General features: G+C 40.6%; 2 protein-coding genes across 6 annotated transcripts in view; one reads left to right on the top strand and one right to left on the bottom strand.

The window, feature by feature from the left end:
* The window catches only part of LOC140735485 (protein cholesin-like), a 397,591-nt gene that overhangs the window by 90,183 nt on the left and 290,456 nt on the right, over positions 1 to 16,952 (bottom strand). The window lies entirely within an intron of this gene.
* Positions 1 to 16,952, top strand: part of gpr146 (G protein-coupled receptor 146) — a 116,125-nt gene that overhangs the window by 49,833 nt on the left and 49,340 nt on the right. The window contains exon 1 of one of the 3 annotated variants that reach the window (XM_073060629.1): positions 14,938 to 15,104. The exons of 1 other annotated variant lie outside the window; for it this stretch is intronic. The gene's annotated coding sequence lies outside the window, so the exon portion shown is untranslated. Of the gene's footprint in view, positions 1 to 14,937; positions 15,105 to 15,297; positions 15,397 to 16,952 lie in introns of those variants that run through there. One more of the 3 variants, XM_073060631.1, reaches the window with a different exon arrangement.

Consider the following 16,952-nt stretch of genomic DNA (forward strand, 5'->3'; position numbering starts at 1 on the left):
AAAGTGTTTCACTTTACAAATTCCGTTTCTTATGAAGAAGACTGCCGAATAAACACTAAAAACCCTGAAAACCTGGTACCTGAATAAACTCAGCATTAGCCATATCATACGCCATAGGCACTTCGATTACTGGGGCCAGCTTTAATAGTAATTAGATATTATCTCGCGGGCCAAAGATAATTCCACTGCGGGCCGGATTTGGCCCGCGGGCCTTGAGTTTGACATATATGGCCTAAGTAATTGTTCCAACATTGCCTTAAAGATTCACTTCAGTTGTGGGAGACTGCTATTTTCTTGGATACTTGGCAAATTCAACTGCATGGCTCCTGCTATCTGCAATGGAGGTTAATTTTCTACCTGACGTACCTTTGCTTATTTTGGTCAGATCTTATGGCAAGGTTGTAGCTTATTACAAAGCTGTGGACCACAAATTGATAATTAAGCATAGGATTTGCAATTAACCAAGAGATGTTTACAGACCTACTGTGAGAAAAGTTCTACCTACAATTAAGAAAAGAACTTGTATCAGTAGCCTATTCTACTTTGATTTGAGGATGAAAGTAGAGCCATGAACATAAGTTAATAATCAATACATTCAACAGGGAATTTGGAAGCACCTTCTTTACCAGGGGACTGATAAGAATATGGAACTTGCTATCATAAGGAGTGGTTGAAATAACATGTTTTGTCAGAAGCTTTCAAAAAGCATATGGGCAATGAAAATAGAAGTTTCAGTGGTATAGTGAGAAATGAAGAGAGTGTAGAATTCTCCTGTAGCTATGATCCTTTGGATTCTGTTCAGTGCAGGGGGCACCTATCAGAGGAAAGATGCAAGAGTGACTGCTGGATGTCCTGGGTTTAGATGTTTCAAAATGGACAGGGAGGAAGGTAAAAGAGGCAGGGGAGTGGTACTGCTAATCAGAGATAGTATCAGAAGTGCAGAAAGGAAGATGATCAGGGAGGGAACGGCTACTGAGTCAGTGTGGGAATAAGACAGAAACAGAAAGGAAGCAATCATTCTATTGGCAGGATTCTATAGACCCCAATAGTACTAGAGACACTGAGGAACAGATCGGGAAGCAAATATTGGAAAGGTGCAAAATTTTCTAGGTATGTACAGGAAGGATTCCTGACAATATATGTACGCAGCCCAACTACAGGAGAGGCCATTCTGGATCTAGGCAATAAATCTGGTCAGGTGTCAATGGATGTGCATTTTGGAGACAGTATGGGAAAGTATTTAATTACGGGAAGGCAAATTATGATTTTATTAAACAACTTAGTAGTGTAAAGTGGGAAGAGATATCTCATGAGATATCTCAATGGAAATATGGAGATTGTTTAGGGAGCACTTCCATGGTGTTCTGGATGTCCCAGTTAGGCAGGGAAAGGATGGTAGAATGAGGGAACCATGGCTGACAAGAAAGGTGGAACATTTAGTCAAGAGGAAGGGTTAGGAAGAAAAAATCAGACAGGGCTCTTAAGAGTTGTAAGATAGCTAAGAAGGAGCTTAAGAAGGCACTCAGGAGAGATAGAAGGGGACATGAGAAGCTGTTGGTGAGTTGGATTAAGGAAAACCCCAAGGTATTTTACACATATGTGAAGAAAAGGAGGATGACTAGAATAGGGTAGGACCAATCAGCGATAAAAGAGGAAGCATATGCCTGGAGTTGGTGGAGGTAGCGGAGTATTTTGTTTCACTGTTCACCAGTGAGAGGGACCTTGATGAATGTGAAGTCAGCATAGAACAGGCTAAAGTGCTGGAACACATTGAAGTTAAGAAAGAAGCAGTGTTGGAGTTTTTGAACATTAGGATAGAGACGTGCCTGCAACCAGGTAGAATATACATAGGTTTCTATGAGAAGTGAAGGAAGAGTTTGCTGCACCTTTGGCAATGATCTTTGCATCCTCTCTGGCCACAGGAGTGGTACCAGAAGATTGGGGGGGGGGGGGTGGCAAGAAAGGAATGGGAATCATAGACCAGTGAGCCTTACCTCAGTAATAGGCAAACTGTTGGAGAGGATTCCTTGAGACAGTATTTACGAGCATTTGGAGAAGTATAGTCTGATTAGGATAGTCAACATGGTTTTGTGAGGAGCAAGTAATGCCTCACGGACCTGATAAACTTTTCGGAGAAAATGACAAAACAAATTTACAAAAATAGAGCAATGGATGTGGATATAGCAATAGTAAGGCATTTGATAAGGTTCAAGGGGTTATGGAGGTATGGGATCCAAGGAAACTTGGCTATGTAGTTTCAGAATCCGCTTACCCACAGGACGCAAAGTAGATGGAGGGTATACAGTCAGCCCTCCTTATCCGCGGGGGAATGGTTCCGGGACCCCCCGTGGATACCAAAATTCGCGGATGCTCAAGTCCCTTATTTAACATGTATCAGTGCGGTGGTCTTTATGATCCAGCGGAACCCCGGACTTTATTTAACATGTCTCCGTGAAGTGGACATTAGGACCTGGCGGCGCAGCTCTGAATCCGCAGTGTTTCTGTTCATGAAATTAATCACGATCGCAATTGAAAATAAGGTGGAAGTAATAAAGCGATTGGAAAGAGGTGAAACACCATCGATCATTGGAAAAGCGTTAGGCTACAGTTGGTCAACTATTGGAACAATTTTAATGGAGCATGTGAAAGGCCCTGCCCCGATGAAAGCTACAATTATTACTAAACAACGCAGTGGTTAAATTATTGAAATATGTATGTTTCATAAGTGTTTTATATACATAGAAAGGTAAAATATGTACTATATACTAAGAAAAATGTTTGACTAACTGACGTTAAATAATACCGGATGTACCTGTTCCGACTTCAAATCCAATTTAAAGACGGACTCAGGAATGGAACTCATTCATAACCCGGGGACTGCCTGTACTTTAAAATCATTTCTAGATTACTTATAATACCTAATACAATGTAAATACTATGTAAGTAGTTGTTATACTGTATTGTTTAGGGAATAATGACAAGAAATAATAGTCTGTACATGCTCAAACAACGAGTGCTGGAGAGAGAACTTCTGGGTTTTCCCGATCAGCGGATAAGGAGGGCCGACTGTACTGCCTGGAGGTCTGTGGCTAGTGGTGTTTCGCAGGGATGTGTTCCAGAATCTCTGCTCTTTGTGATCTTTTATGAACAACTTGGATGAGCAAGTGCACGGGTGAGTTAGTAAGTGTGCAAATGACACCAAGGTCGGTGATGTTGTGGACAGTGAGAAGGTTGTTGGAGGTTACAATGGGACAGTAATAGGATGCAAACTGACTGATAGACTTCAGTTCAGAAAAGTGTTAAGTTACACACTTTGGAAGGTCAATCTTGAAGGCAGAGCACAAGGTTAATGGAATATTTCTTAACAGTGTGAAGGTACTGAGGGATCTTGGAGTCTACATTCATAGGTCCTCAGAGGTGCAAGTTGATACGATGGTTAAGTAGACGTATGGTGCGTTGGTCTTCATTTGTGAGGGGATCGAGTTCAAGAGCTGTGGAGTAATTTTGCAGCTGTAAAATGTTTTGATTAATCCACATTTGGAGTGTTGTGTTCAGTTCCACCTCATAAAGATGTGGAATCTTTAGAAAAGGTGCAGAGATTAACCGAGATTCTGCCTTAGAGGGCATGTCTTGTGAGGAAAGGTTGAACGAGCTGAGGTTTTTCTCTTTGGACCAAAGGGGAAAGAGTGCAAGATTACTTGATGGAGGTGTATAAGATGATAAGAGGCATAGATAGAGTGGACCACCTGAGACATTTTACCAGGGTGGAAATAGCTAACAGAAGGAGGCATAATTTTACAGTGATTTGAGGAAAGTACAGTATAAGGGAAAGTCAGAGGTTTGCTCTTTTTTATAGATGTATTAGGGACATTTAAGAGATTCTTAGATTGACATGGATGAAAGAAAAATAGAGAGCTATGTGGGAGGGAAGCATTAGTGGGTTATAAGGTCGGCACAGCATCATGGGCCGTAGGCCCTGTACTGTGCTGTAATGTTCTGTGTTCTATGTTCATGTGGAAGATGAGCAACATAGGGACAAATCACCTAATATTTTAAACAGTAATTTCTAAGTACTAATGCTACAACAAAACATTAATGCGTAGCTTAATACAGAATCATCATAACTTCAATGAATGCCTAGCTGAAAACAACTTCAAAGTAACAATTGTTCATAGCTGATAAAATATCCAGTCCTTTAAATGTTTCCTAATCAGTCATGTGAAACAAGGAAAGAATTGTATTCATTCTGCTATTTACATGTCTGGCTCAGGGCCTTCCATACCGCTCTGCAGCCAACAAAATACTTTCACTGTCGTGATGTGCAAAATGCCCTAGGTAATTTGTGCACAGCAAGTTCTGAGAAACACCAGGGCAATATTCACCAGATGATCTGATTTGGTAAAGTTGAGCAAGGGAGAAATATTACAAATCAGAAGCAGGAGTTGGAGTAAGCCACTCAGGCCATCGAACCTGCATTGCCATTTAATATGATCGTGGTTTTCCAGCTGCAAAGATTTGCCAGGGCACTGAGGATATCTTTACTGCAGTCCATCAAAATAGTGCCTCCTGAGAGAGCAATGGCAGTTTGGTTCAAACAAGCGGAAGTGACATTTAGAGTCAAGTAATATCAAACTTATCTGAGCTACTCTTCTCTTTTGGTCACATTAATAATAAAGAATAACCCATATCACAGTGAAGTAACAAACTATTGCTGGTGCTATACAACAAGTGCCACTTTATTAAGTGCACATGTACACTTGATTGTTAATGCAAATATCCAACTCAATCATAGCAGCATGCAGACATGGTCAAGAGGTTTAGTTGTTGTTCTGACCAAACATCTGCATGGGGAAGAAATAAGATCTAAGTGACATTGACTGTGGAATGGTAATAGATGGGGTGGTTTGAGTATCTCAAAAACTGCTTGTTATGTTTTGTAACTTAAAAACATTAAACTATTTCAACAAGAGTGTCAGGAAATACGAGTTTAACTTCATCTTTTACTTTAAGTGAGGCACACACGTATCACATGCTAGCGGGATAATGTAAGCATTTCACGTATTTATACATATAACCCGTAATGAACTAACCACATTTACAAGGATGCTTAATCAAATTATATATTTACAATATTACTGAAATATTAAATACACAACACTGCTGATCCCCTGGGATTTTCACGTACGAGTCTCTAGAGTTTAAGGAGATGGTGTGAGAAACAAAAAACATCCAGTGAGCATCAGTTCTTTGGAAAACAGCAACACACAAAAAATGCTGGAGCAACTCAGCAGACCGGGCAGCACCTATGGAAAAAAGTACAGTCGACATTTCAGGCCAAAACTCTTTGGCAGGATGGGCTTACATGTTTGGAGAAGATGGCTTGTTAATGAGAGAGGTCAAAGGAGGAAGGCCAGACTTGTTCAAGCTGACAAGAAGGTGACAGTAACTCAAATAACTACACGTTACAACAATGATGTGCAGAAGAACATTTCTGAACAGACTTCACATCGAACTTCAGAGCAGCTGAAAACCACATGGGGTTTCCACTCCCATGGCCACTTAATATGAAGTACACTCCCATTCCTAATAAAGTGGCCATTGAGTGTATATTGTCATAACACCATCTACAAATTCACTGAACCATCTCAAAAGTGCAGCTAAAACATGTTCTATGCATAGGGCGGAGATTAACCCTGGTCACTTTGCAAATCAGCAAATCAGAAGAGTCAGTTTGCAAAACTAATCTTGCATTTTACTTGCTACAGCATCCATTCAAAGCAAAACCATCGTATCCAACCCTCCACAGCATTGTGTCAGGTTTTTTAGGGCTCTTCACTTCAAACCTCTCCCACACATATAGCACACTGCCTCCCAATGAATTTTGCATTCTCAAATTCCTTTCAAAAGAATGTCTGTGGAAAGAAAACAAATGAATAACCATGCTATTCAAAAAGCTTTGTAATTTAGTTATGCAACGCTATTATGTTAAGCCAGTGCTGTCAGTACTGATAAACCAACCTCGTCATTACTGACTCTCAAGACTTTCTGCATAGTCCACAAAACTGTTCTTTCATGATGCCTGAATGGTTCTGCATTTCTTTCTGGTGTTTCGAGAATGAAAGTAGCAGGAAGGGAAAGATAAAGGAAAATCTTCAAATTATACACATTAACTAATAGGTCAGAATTCCTTGGAGATAGGCATGTTTGTGTGATACATTTTAAAGTTATAAGGGCTCTTGAAAAAGGATTTAAAGAAAATTGTGCTGACAATTTGCAATTGGAAGGTATTGGAAATGTTAACTATATCCCAATCATGTACAAATTTACATTGTTCAATTTTATAATTAATGATTAACTCTGAAACAGATGGTTTGTCAATATGATGTTGGAAAGTGATAACCATATTGTGGGCATCCTGGAGTATTTTTGGTGTACAACACATGGGCATGGTGAACACATTGTTCACCTTGAGGCAAATAATATCAGTCATTTCAACCCCAAAGTTAAATTGGTGGTTTCGTGAGCACACACCTTCATTTGCATGCTGCATTTCAAGGCACACATAATGAAGAGCAATAGTAGCAGAGTCTTTGTTGGCAATGGTACAATAGTTAAAGATTTAAAGATTAACTTTATTTGTCACATGTACATGGAAATATCGAAACATACGGTGAAATGCGTCATTTGCGTCAGAGACCCAACGCAGTCTGAGAATTGTGCCAGAGGAAGCCCACAAGTGTCAGCACGCTTCCTGCACCGAAGCAACATGCCCAGAACTTAATACCTCTATGTCTTTGGAATAAATGTGGGAGGAAACTGGAGCACCCTCAGAAAAGTCACTCAGTCACAGGGAGAACATACAAACTCCTTGTAGGCAGGGACTGTAAATGAAACCAGATTGGTGATTGCTGACGCTGTACGAGGTTGCACTAACCACTGTGCCAGAGTTATCTTGCCAGTGGATCCAAAAGGAGAACTAAAATTCATGAAAGATCCAAGTTCAAATCCCACTATGTCGAATTTACTTTCATTTTATAATAATGAAGTTAAAGAACAGTTATTAGCAATGATGACCACTTATTAGATTATTGATAAAACCCTATCTGGTTTGTTGATGCCCTTCAGGGAACAAGTCTGCCATCTTCACACATGTGTATACATATATTTCCAGAACCACAATGAGGTTAGCAGTTAAACAGCTTCTGAAATAATCCAGACACAAGAGACTGCTGATGCTGGAATCTGGAACAACACACAGAAAGCTGGAGGCCCTCAGGAGGTCAGACGGCATCTATTCAAAAGTAGACAGTCGATATTTTGGATCAGGACCCTTCATCTGGACTCTTCCAGGTCTGTACTATTCCAGATGATGGGTCTCAACCCAAAACACTGACTGTCCATCTCCCTCCACAGAAGCTGCCTGACCTGCTATGTGCCTCCAGTTTTCTGAGCGATGTCCTGAAATAATTTACCCAGGTAATAAAAGCTGACCTTGGTTGATTCATCTCAAAAGTAAATTTTAAAAATATGTTGGTCGGCGTGCCTGGTGTTAAGAGTACTACTTCATTTGTCAGTTGATCTAAGGCATATATGTCAAACTCAAGGCCCGTGGGCCAAATCCGGACCACGGTGGAATTATCTTTGGCCCGCGAGATAATATCTAATTACTATTAAAGCTGGCCCCAGTAATCGAAGTGCCTATGGCGTATGATATGGCTAATGCTGAGTTTATTCAGGTACCAGGTTTTCAGGGTTTTTCGTGTTTATTCGGCAGTCTTCTTCATAAGAAACGGAATTTGTAAAGTGAAACACTTTGTAGTTATAGCAGAGACTGAGACACATGAGAGCAGGCTGAAAAAACGGAGGCAACGAAAGCTGCGTTCGCACGCGTCCGACTGATCCGGCCCGCATGAAGCTGCATTTTGCTCAATCCGGCCCGTGACCTAAAATGAGTTTGACACCCCTGATCTAAGGGCTTGCCTTAGTTTTGTAGAGCTGTGTTCCAGGACTTCAGATGCTCGGTGAAAGTGCACTGATAACAAATATCAAAGGAAAATGTGCCTGATCTGCAACCTTTTACTGTTGGGAATATTTAAAGGAAGGTAAACAATCCATTTGGAAAGTTCTAAGCTTTGCAGTAAAATGAAATTTAAATGGAAGCAGACCAGGCTTAATTAAAATAAAATTAAACATGGTGCCTGTTTAATGTATCCTGGTTTCCTATCAACAATGGTTAGATTATAATTTATCACAATCCTCCAGCAAGCAATGGCATCTCGAGCTCTTGAAATAGGCGACCATAGAGTGCACAAGAATTAATACTGCCCTTGGTAACTGAACACGAGGAGTTCACAAGTTCACAGTATTAACCATAATCTGGTTTCAATCAGAAACCACAGAGGCAGCAGGAATTTGAAAAAACAAATGGACTAAAATAAATCTATAGATTCCATGAATTAAGAACAAGCAGTAAATAAAATTCTATGATGCATCTCTACTTTTGAGCCAGACTCATGGAATCAGAATGAATCCTCAGGGAGTCACGGATAATGCATTACAGAAATAGGCCCTTCACCTCACCATGCCCATGCTGACCAGTACCCACCTATACTATCCCATTAATCTGGTAATCTGTGTTACCAGCCGTGATACGACATCTATCAGTTTCTGTCCAGAGTTATACTTGTCCAGGTTTATGTTTAAAATTTTTTGTGTATCAAGTTCCTGAAGATGCCAACCGTGGAGGATCAGAATCAGATTAAATATCACCAGCATATGTCGTGAAATTTGTTAACTTAATGGCAGCAGTACAATGAAATACATGATAACTAAATATAGAGAAAAAAACTGAGTTACATTAAGTAGATATGTGTATATTAAATAGTTAAGTTAAAATAAGTACTGCAAAGTAACAGAAATAAAACAGTAGTGAGGTAGTGTTCATGTGTTCAATGTCTAGTTAGAAATCCGATGGCAGAGGGGAAGAAGCTGTTCCTGAATCGCTGAGTGTATGCCTTCAGGCTTCTGTACCTCCTTCCCGACAGTAACAGTATGAAGAGGGCATGTCTTGGGTGGTGGGGATCCTTAATGATGGATGCTGCCTTCCTAAGGCACGGCTCCTTGAAGATGTCTAGAGAGACTGGCGCCCATGAATGAGCTGACTGATTTTACAAGTTTCTGCAACTTATTTTGATCTTGTGCAGTAGCGCCCCCCCCCCCCCACCTCCCACACCAGATGGTGATGCAGCCAGTCAGAATGCTCTCCACAGTACATTTGTAAAAGTTTTTAAGTGTTTTCGTTGACCAAATCTCCTCAAGCTCCTAATGAAATATAGCTACTGGCTTGCCTTCTTTATAGCTGCATCAATATCACAATGAGGAGAAATGGTACTCAGGACTCGAATGAACAGGACAGATAACTACATCCCTCATTAAACTACTACATTGGAATATATAAAACTAGGATAGGAACGAGTACGAGTGGGAAGATCAATGTCAAATCAAGTGCAGGAGAGGAAATAAGGAATGGGACAGAAAGGTCAAGTTAAGAGAGAAAAGGGTAAACAAAAAAATTAAAAATTTTAAAGGTCCAAAAACAACTAACACTTGAAGTTTTGAGTGTGTAATTTTCAGTGTATTGGTGGATGACTAGTAGTAAATAACACAACACAGAAAGTCAAAAGACTGAACTTTCAGCAAGACTGAGATTAATTTACATTAATAAACACAGAGACCTCATGCAATTCAGTACACCTCAACCGTGAAGCAAACAGCAAGATGGCATTTTTACAAACTCAGCAGCAGAGAAATGTAACCCAGACAGTAAGAATGATGAAGAACATTAGTCTCACCATCATTCTGACAACAAGTAATAACCGAGACATCATTCAACTGCAACCGCAGAGCATGTGTAAAATGGTGGGGTCATTTAACACGATATTGCAACCCATCATTTCAACGCATAAAGAAAGCACATTATACTCAGCAAATTTTCAAGGAAATATTTTTAAGTACATGATGATATTACATGAAATGCAAAATTCAGGTAGTTGAAATTGTTTCCCCATAGCATAAAGTTTTAGAGCATGTAAACAGGCCCTTAGGCCTCAACTCAGCCCTGGTGATCAAAGTGTCAACCTGAGCTAGTCCTATTTGCCTGCATTTGATATTGATATTTGTTTATTGTTGTCACGTGTACCAAGATACTCTATTCGTACAGAACAAATCATTACACTGCATTGAGGTAAAATAAGGTAAAACAATAACAATGCACAATAATGTAAAAAAGCTACTGAAAAAAGAGGGAAACATTAAAGTGCAATATCACTGCGAGGGAGGTTATGAAGTCAGGAGTCCATCTTACCATACAAAAGATTAATTCAAGAGTCTGATAACAGTAGGATAGAGGCTGTCCTTGAGCCTGGTGGTACGTGCTTTTATATCTTTTGCCAATTGGGATGGGGGAAAAGAGAGTACGTCTGAGGCAGATGGGATCTTTGATTTTGCTGGTTGCTTCACCAAGGCAGCGAGAACTATAGACAGAGTACACAGAGGGCATATTAGTTAACGTGATGTGCTGAGCCTCGTCCACAACTCTCCGTAATTTCTTGTAGTCATGTGCAGATTAGTTACCATACCAAGCCATTGTCCATCCAAACAGAATGCTTTCTGTGATCTATCAATAAATTGCTCTCTGGGGACATGACAAATTTCTTTAGTCTCCTGAGGAAGTAGAGACATGGGTGAGCTTTCTTGGCCAGGCTATTGGTGATGTTCACAGCTAGGCATTTGAAACTCTCAACCTCAACACTGTTGTTGCAGACAGGAGCAGACATACCATCTCCCGTGACCAGCTCTCTTGTTTTGTTGCCTTTGAGGGAAAGGTTCTTGTCATGATACCATGTCACAAAGATCACTATCTCCTTCCTGTATCCCTCTGAATCTTTCCTATTCATTCACCTGTCCAAATGTCTTTAAAAAGCTGTAATTGCATCTGCCTCTACCACCCTCTAGTGATAAAAGTGCCTTTCAGCTCCCCTTTAAATCTTTCCCTTCTTACCTTCAGCCTATGTCCTCTAATTTTGGACTCCCTGCCTTAGGAAAAAGACTGCAAGCATGCCAACTGAACTCCGATACTGGTATTAATTACACTCCTGTGGAAATTAAATTCCATGGCCTCACAACACAGTCCAAAGCACCTTCTCTAGCCATTTGTTCTCTTTGTCTCAGTTTTATATATTGTTAATTCTTCTCCCTTCCAATGATGACTCACTTCTTCATACTTTTATTGTGTAGGTGCATAATAAGTATTATTGTAATGACAGAAGGCTTTCTTCTGAGGCTTCCTGTTCCATGTACTTTAGAGGGCTACCACCAAAATAAAAGATGCATTAGAATCTCACCTCTTCTAATACCCGAACCATCAGTGAAAGGGCCTGAACATCGTGTGGAAATATAGGAACAAAAGAAGGCCAATTAGCCTCATAACTTTGTTCTGAGCACATCTCCTAAATAGATGACAAGTATCAAGTGGCCGTTGCAGTACAATTCTTTCACTATCCAAATTAAATCATTGTTAACACAATGCAGATCAACGGTGCAGGTTAATTCTGAATAAAACCAGTGATGGAGGGAAGAGGGAACTAATCATTTGCAGTTATCTGAAATAAGAACTCTTTCTATTTTAAAACTAACTCTAAACACAGAAGTTGTGGAATAGTAGACATCTAATTATTCCCTAAAATTTCTTCCTTCCCCCACCTCTCCTCATTTTCCATCTTCATTTCACTGAGCTTTCTAAGATTTGAGCAGTACTTAACTTATTTTTTTGTTCTGGGCTTAAACTGGAAGCTGAGGCCCTCTGATTCAAATGGGGAACTAAATCAAAGCTGCTATTAATATGAAATATGATCCATGTGCAGTTTTGACAGCAGGCTTTATACAGATGCTGTGCTTACAGAGGTCCGCTCTCTGTAAATTTGTAGGATCACATAGCCTGCCTCCATGGCTGCAACAATCTGTGCTGCGCAACTAAAGTCACGCAATGCAAGGACAGGACACTGTGATAGCCCGTTTACTGCATGGCATGCAGTCATAGGATGAGGGGCCTTTCCTTGCTGCCACAAAATGTCAAGGTCATGGAAGAGAGTCAGATGGAGATATACCACTTGTGGAATCCTGCTCAACCAGCAACGATAACTAAGATAAACTTACTCCTGAAGCGGCCTCAACTCCAAGTGTTTAATAATAAAAAGAGCCATTGGAGGATTATCTTCATGTAACTACCCCATCTGGCCCCAGTAATAGAGCCAAGGAAGAAAGGCATCTGCATAGCACTTTAAGTCTGTATAACTCAATGGGCTTTACCAGCAAGTAAATAGTCTTTGTGAAGGTGCTGTTGTGGGAAACATAGCAAGATCCCATACACAACTACAAGGCAATGACCATATGGTATGATTGTGTGAATATATTGTCCAACATATGGTGGAAAACAATCCCCGTCCTTCAAAATGATGCCAGGGTACCTTCTATTCCACAATATTAGGCCAGACCTCAGCTAAAAGCCTCTCTCAGAAGAAAATGTCCTTTACAGCAGTATTCCCTTCCACTGCACTGGTGTATCTTGGTGCTCAGATCTCTGGAGTAGTTTTAAACATGGTGCGGTCCATGGCGGTGCCCAGAGTGTATTGATGCGACATGGCCCAAGTCCCTGCATGAGGGACGATTTAAATGGTGAGCCAGAGAGGCAGGGTGTTGAGAACGGAGGCCGGGGTCAGGCCGGCTTTGCTTGATGCTCCGTGACATTTACCCAGCTCTGCGCTGATCAGAGGCTGAGGCTGCGGCCTACTCCGGGCGTAGTGTCTGTGGTAAACACAAAGTACACTGCAGATGCTGTGGTCCCTGTAAGCGTAAGTGCTACACCTGTCCCTACACCTCCTCCCTTACCACCATTCAGGGCACCATTTCAGGTGAGGCAACACTTCACTTGTGAGTCTCCTGGGGTAATCTACTGCATCCGGTGCGCCCAGTGCGGCCTCCTCTACATCGGCGAGACCCGACGCAGATTGGGGGACCGCTTCGTTGAGCACCTCCGCTCCGTCCGCCACAACAGACAGGATCTCCCAGTTGCCAATCACTTCAATTCTGCTTCACATTCCCATTCGGATATGTCCATACATGGCCTGCTCTACTGCCATGATGAGGCCAAACTCCGGTTGGAGGAGCAAAACCTCATCTACCGTCTGGGTAGTCTCCAGACCCTTGGTATGAACATTGAATTCTCCAACTTCCGGTAATTCCCTCCCTCTCCCTTCCTCCATCCCACCTTCACTCTGCCTCCTCCTCCAGCTGCCTATCACCTCTGTCGTGATTCTGCCTTCTTTTACTACCCATAGTGCTTTCCCCTTAGATTCCTTCTTCACCTTTCCTGCCTATCCCCTCCCTGCTTCCCCTCCCCCACACCTTGATCTTTCCTCTAATTGGCTTTTCATCTGGCACCTTCCACCCTCCCCCCACCATCTTTATAGGGCCCCTGCCCCCTCCTTTTTTTTTATAAACTTTTTTTATTGAGTTTTCAAATAATTGCAGAAATAAAAGAAAATATATGAAAAAAATATATATATACCCTTCCCCCCTCCCCTTAACCCCTCCCCCCTAACACCCCTATAGAAAAAAGAAAGAGTGCCTGGATATCGAAAGATCCCCACATGCTCCATGGAGTTCATAATAACTTTAGTATATATATTTCTTTCCCCAAATAACCAATTATTTCATCTTCAGAGCACCTATATATTTAATCCTGTCTTTTGTAATTAAGGGCGCCAAATTTTCAAAAATGTTTCATATTTATCTCTTAAATTATAAGTAATTTTTTCAAATGGAATACAGCTATAAAGTTCCTTCTTCCAACGATATATACTTAAATATGTATCCGATTTCCAAGTAACTGCAATAGCCTTTTTGGCTACTGCCAGTGCAATTTTTATAAATTCTTTCTGATATTTATTCAATTTGGGTTTCGGTTTTATCCCTTCAATATCGCCTAGTAAAAATAATATTGGATTATGTGGAAGTTGTGTTCCAATAATTTGTTCCAATAAAACTCTTAAATTTGTCCAAAAAGGTTGAATTTTAGAACAAGACCAAGTAGAATGTAACAAAGTACCGATTTCTTGGTTACATCGGAAACACTGATCAGATAAATTTGGGTTTAATTTATTTATTTTTTGTGGTGTAATATATAATTGATGTAAAAAATTATATTGCACTAATCTTAACCGGACATTTATTGTATTTGTCATACTATCAAGACATAGTCTTGACCAATTTGTTTCTTCAATTTTAATATTCAAGTCACTTTCCCATTTTTGTCTTGACTTATGGACTCCTTGTTTAATTGCCTGTTTTTGAATCAAGTTATACATACAAGAAATAAATTTTTTAATCTTTCCTTTTTGAATTAAAGTTTCTATTTCATTAGATTTCGGCAATAACATTGTTTGACCTAATTTTTCTCTTAAATAAGCCCTTAGTTGGAAGTAACAAAAAAGAGTGTTGTTTGATACTTTATATTTATTCTTTAATTGATCAAATTGCCCCCTCCTTCTTCAGTCCTGTCGAAGGGTCTTGGCCCAAAACATTGACTGCTCATTTCAATGGATGCTGCCCAACCTGCTGAGTTCATCCAGTTTTTTTGTAGTGTCTGTGGACTCATTTTCATTCTAAATGCTATTTGCTTTCTTTAATTGCTTGCACAACTTGTTTTTTGGTCTCTCTCGCTCTCTGTATGTTGGGTGTTTGACAGTCCTCTGATTTTTAGTGGGTTCTTCTGGGTTTCTTTGTCTTGTGGCTGCCTATGAGGAGACAAATCTTAAGGTTGAATAATGTATACATACCTTGATAATAAATGTAGTTTGAACTTTAATCCCCTAGCTTCCTGATTCAGAGTGAGCAAGTCACTACATCCACAAGAAATATGTGTTGATTTCCAAGAAACAACCACACCCCCCCCACAATGTTTCCGTGACTCAAGTAGTTGACACAAAATCCGTTGAAACTGATACCAAATGCATCTTGGTCTCAGTTAAAGAACTTTCAGAAGACTGGTGAGTACTCGTCTTATATGACAGCTTTTCCTTTGCATGCGCCTGAACATATTTAATTCACAAACAAAGCAAATTGGCACAAAAAATCGGAAATCTTAAGAGACACAAATGTGCTACTGCAACTCTTTCTATTTTAAGGAAGAATGATGTGTGCTGGGGAGAGGTAACCTTCTTCTTCCCCTTTAATCTCAAGTATTTGGGTCTGAAGCCAGGTTTACAGTGCTCCTTCAATGGCTACTTCAGACTGCCTATTCGTCAGAACCGTGGATTCCTCTGAAGAACATTTGCAAAGGTACAGTAAGGACCAGAAAATTAGAAAAATTAGGGGGAGAAAACAATCCTTCCATTGCTTGGTAGTTTGGGGCAGAACGGTAGCAACCCCCGGTCAAGATGGCGCCTGCGTACAATGCTCCTTTGGTCAACGTCTCCTGGATAGACCATGAAACTGTATATTTTGCTTCTTTTCTGTCTTTTATATTTGTTTTTCATCTTGGATTTAATTCTGGAACTGTTGTAACCTGTGATTTGCGGTTTGGAGATCGTTTGGGTGTTCTAGTGCTCTGCAGTCTCTGAGAAGATTCTGGAAGGCAGAGGCGGCACGCGCGAACCTTGTAGCGGGATGGGATGCAAACCAATGTTTGACTCCATTTCGCCAGTTAAATGTGTGCCGATTAAAGCAACAAGGGAGATTGTAACATTCAGGTGAATGTGGAAGGTGAGCAATGGCTGGCTGTCTTTTGCTGTGCTACCGGAGCGGGGAGAGCCTGCCACTGTATCCGGAGATTGTTACCCAGGTATCTTGTGTTTTGGATATGAACTTGGACTATAGACCTTTTCTCCAATCTTATAGTTTTTTATATTGTGTTTTTCACCCAATCTTTCTCGTTGTTTTGTGCAGGGAGGACGATTTGGGGTCAATGTGCCTGCTCTATTTTGTTTGTGTTTTTGTGCGTGAGGAGGGATTTGGAGGTTGATGTGCCTGCTCTGGTTTTGTTCATTTTTTTTGTGTGTGGGGAGGGAGCATTTGGAGATTGATGATTGTGCTGCCTTTCTTTTCTTTCTTGATTTCATGGCTACCCATTAGAAGAATTTCAGAGTTGTATACTTTGATAATCAATTAACCTTTGAACTTTGAACAATGCTGTACAGTAACAGCGATCCAGGTTCAATTCCCGCTGCTAACTGTAAAGAGTTTGTACGTTCTCGTGACCGCGTGGGTTTCCTCCGGGTGCTCCAGTTTCCTTCCACAGTCTAAAAACGTACTGGTTGGTAGGTTAATTGGTCATTGTAAATTGTCCAATGATTAGACTCAAATTAAAAATCCAGAGGATTGCTAGGTTGTGTCACTCTAAGGGCCAGGGCTGTTTGCCCAAGGTACAGTGTACAGTGTATGACAGCTGACTCCCAATTCTTCAAGTTATTCTCGTCTCAGTAGAGCTTAAAGATGGCAGCTTATCAACGTGCAGAGACGTTATCAGCAAATACAATTCTCACTTAAGATAAAACTTTCCTTTCTCACTCCCAATATAGTAAAATGAGCTAAGGATTTAAGACCAAGCCATATAAAGACATATTATATCAGACAATTTAATATTTGATCAACTTGACTTATATTGGCTCACTGGAAGCCCAGTATCTGGAAATATGCCGGGGAGTAATCAGAAAAAGCACAAAGCTGCATTCTGTGGCACCAGCCCAAGGTTTTGATGAGGCCATAGTGCCCTGTTATCCATTAACATGCTCAACCAGAACTGAATTCTGCACTCTGTGTAACACAAACTGAACTCTTGACTGCAAATACCACAGAGAGCAGAGACACTGTCACAGGAAACAACTCGGATCAGATAA

The sequence above is a fragment of the Hemitrygon akajei genome, chromosome 11 (genome assembly GCF_048418815.1).
Source record: "Hemitrygon akajei chromosome 11, sHemAka1.3, whole genome shotgun sequence".
Classification (NCBI taxonomy): Eukaryota; Metazoa; Chordata; class Chondrichthyes; order Myliobatiformes; family Dasyatidae; genus Hemitrygon; species Hemitrygon akajei.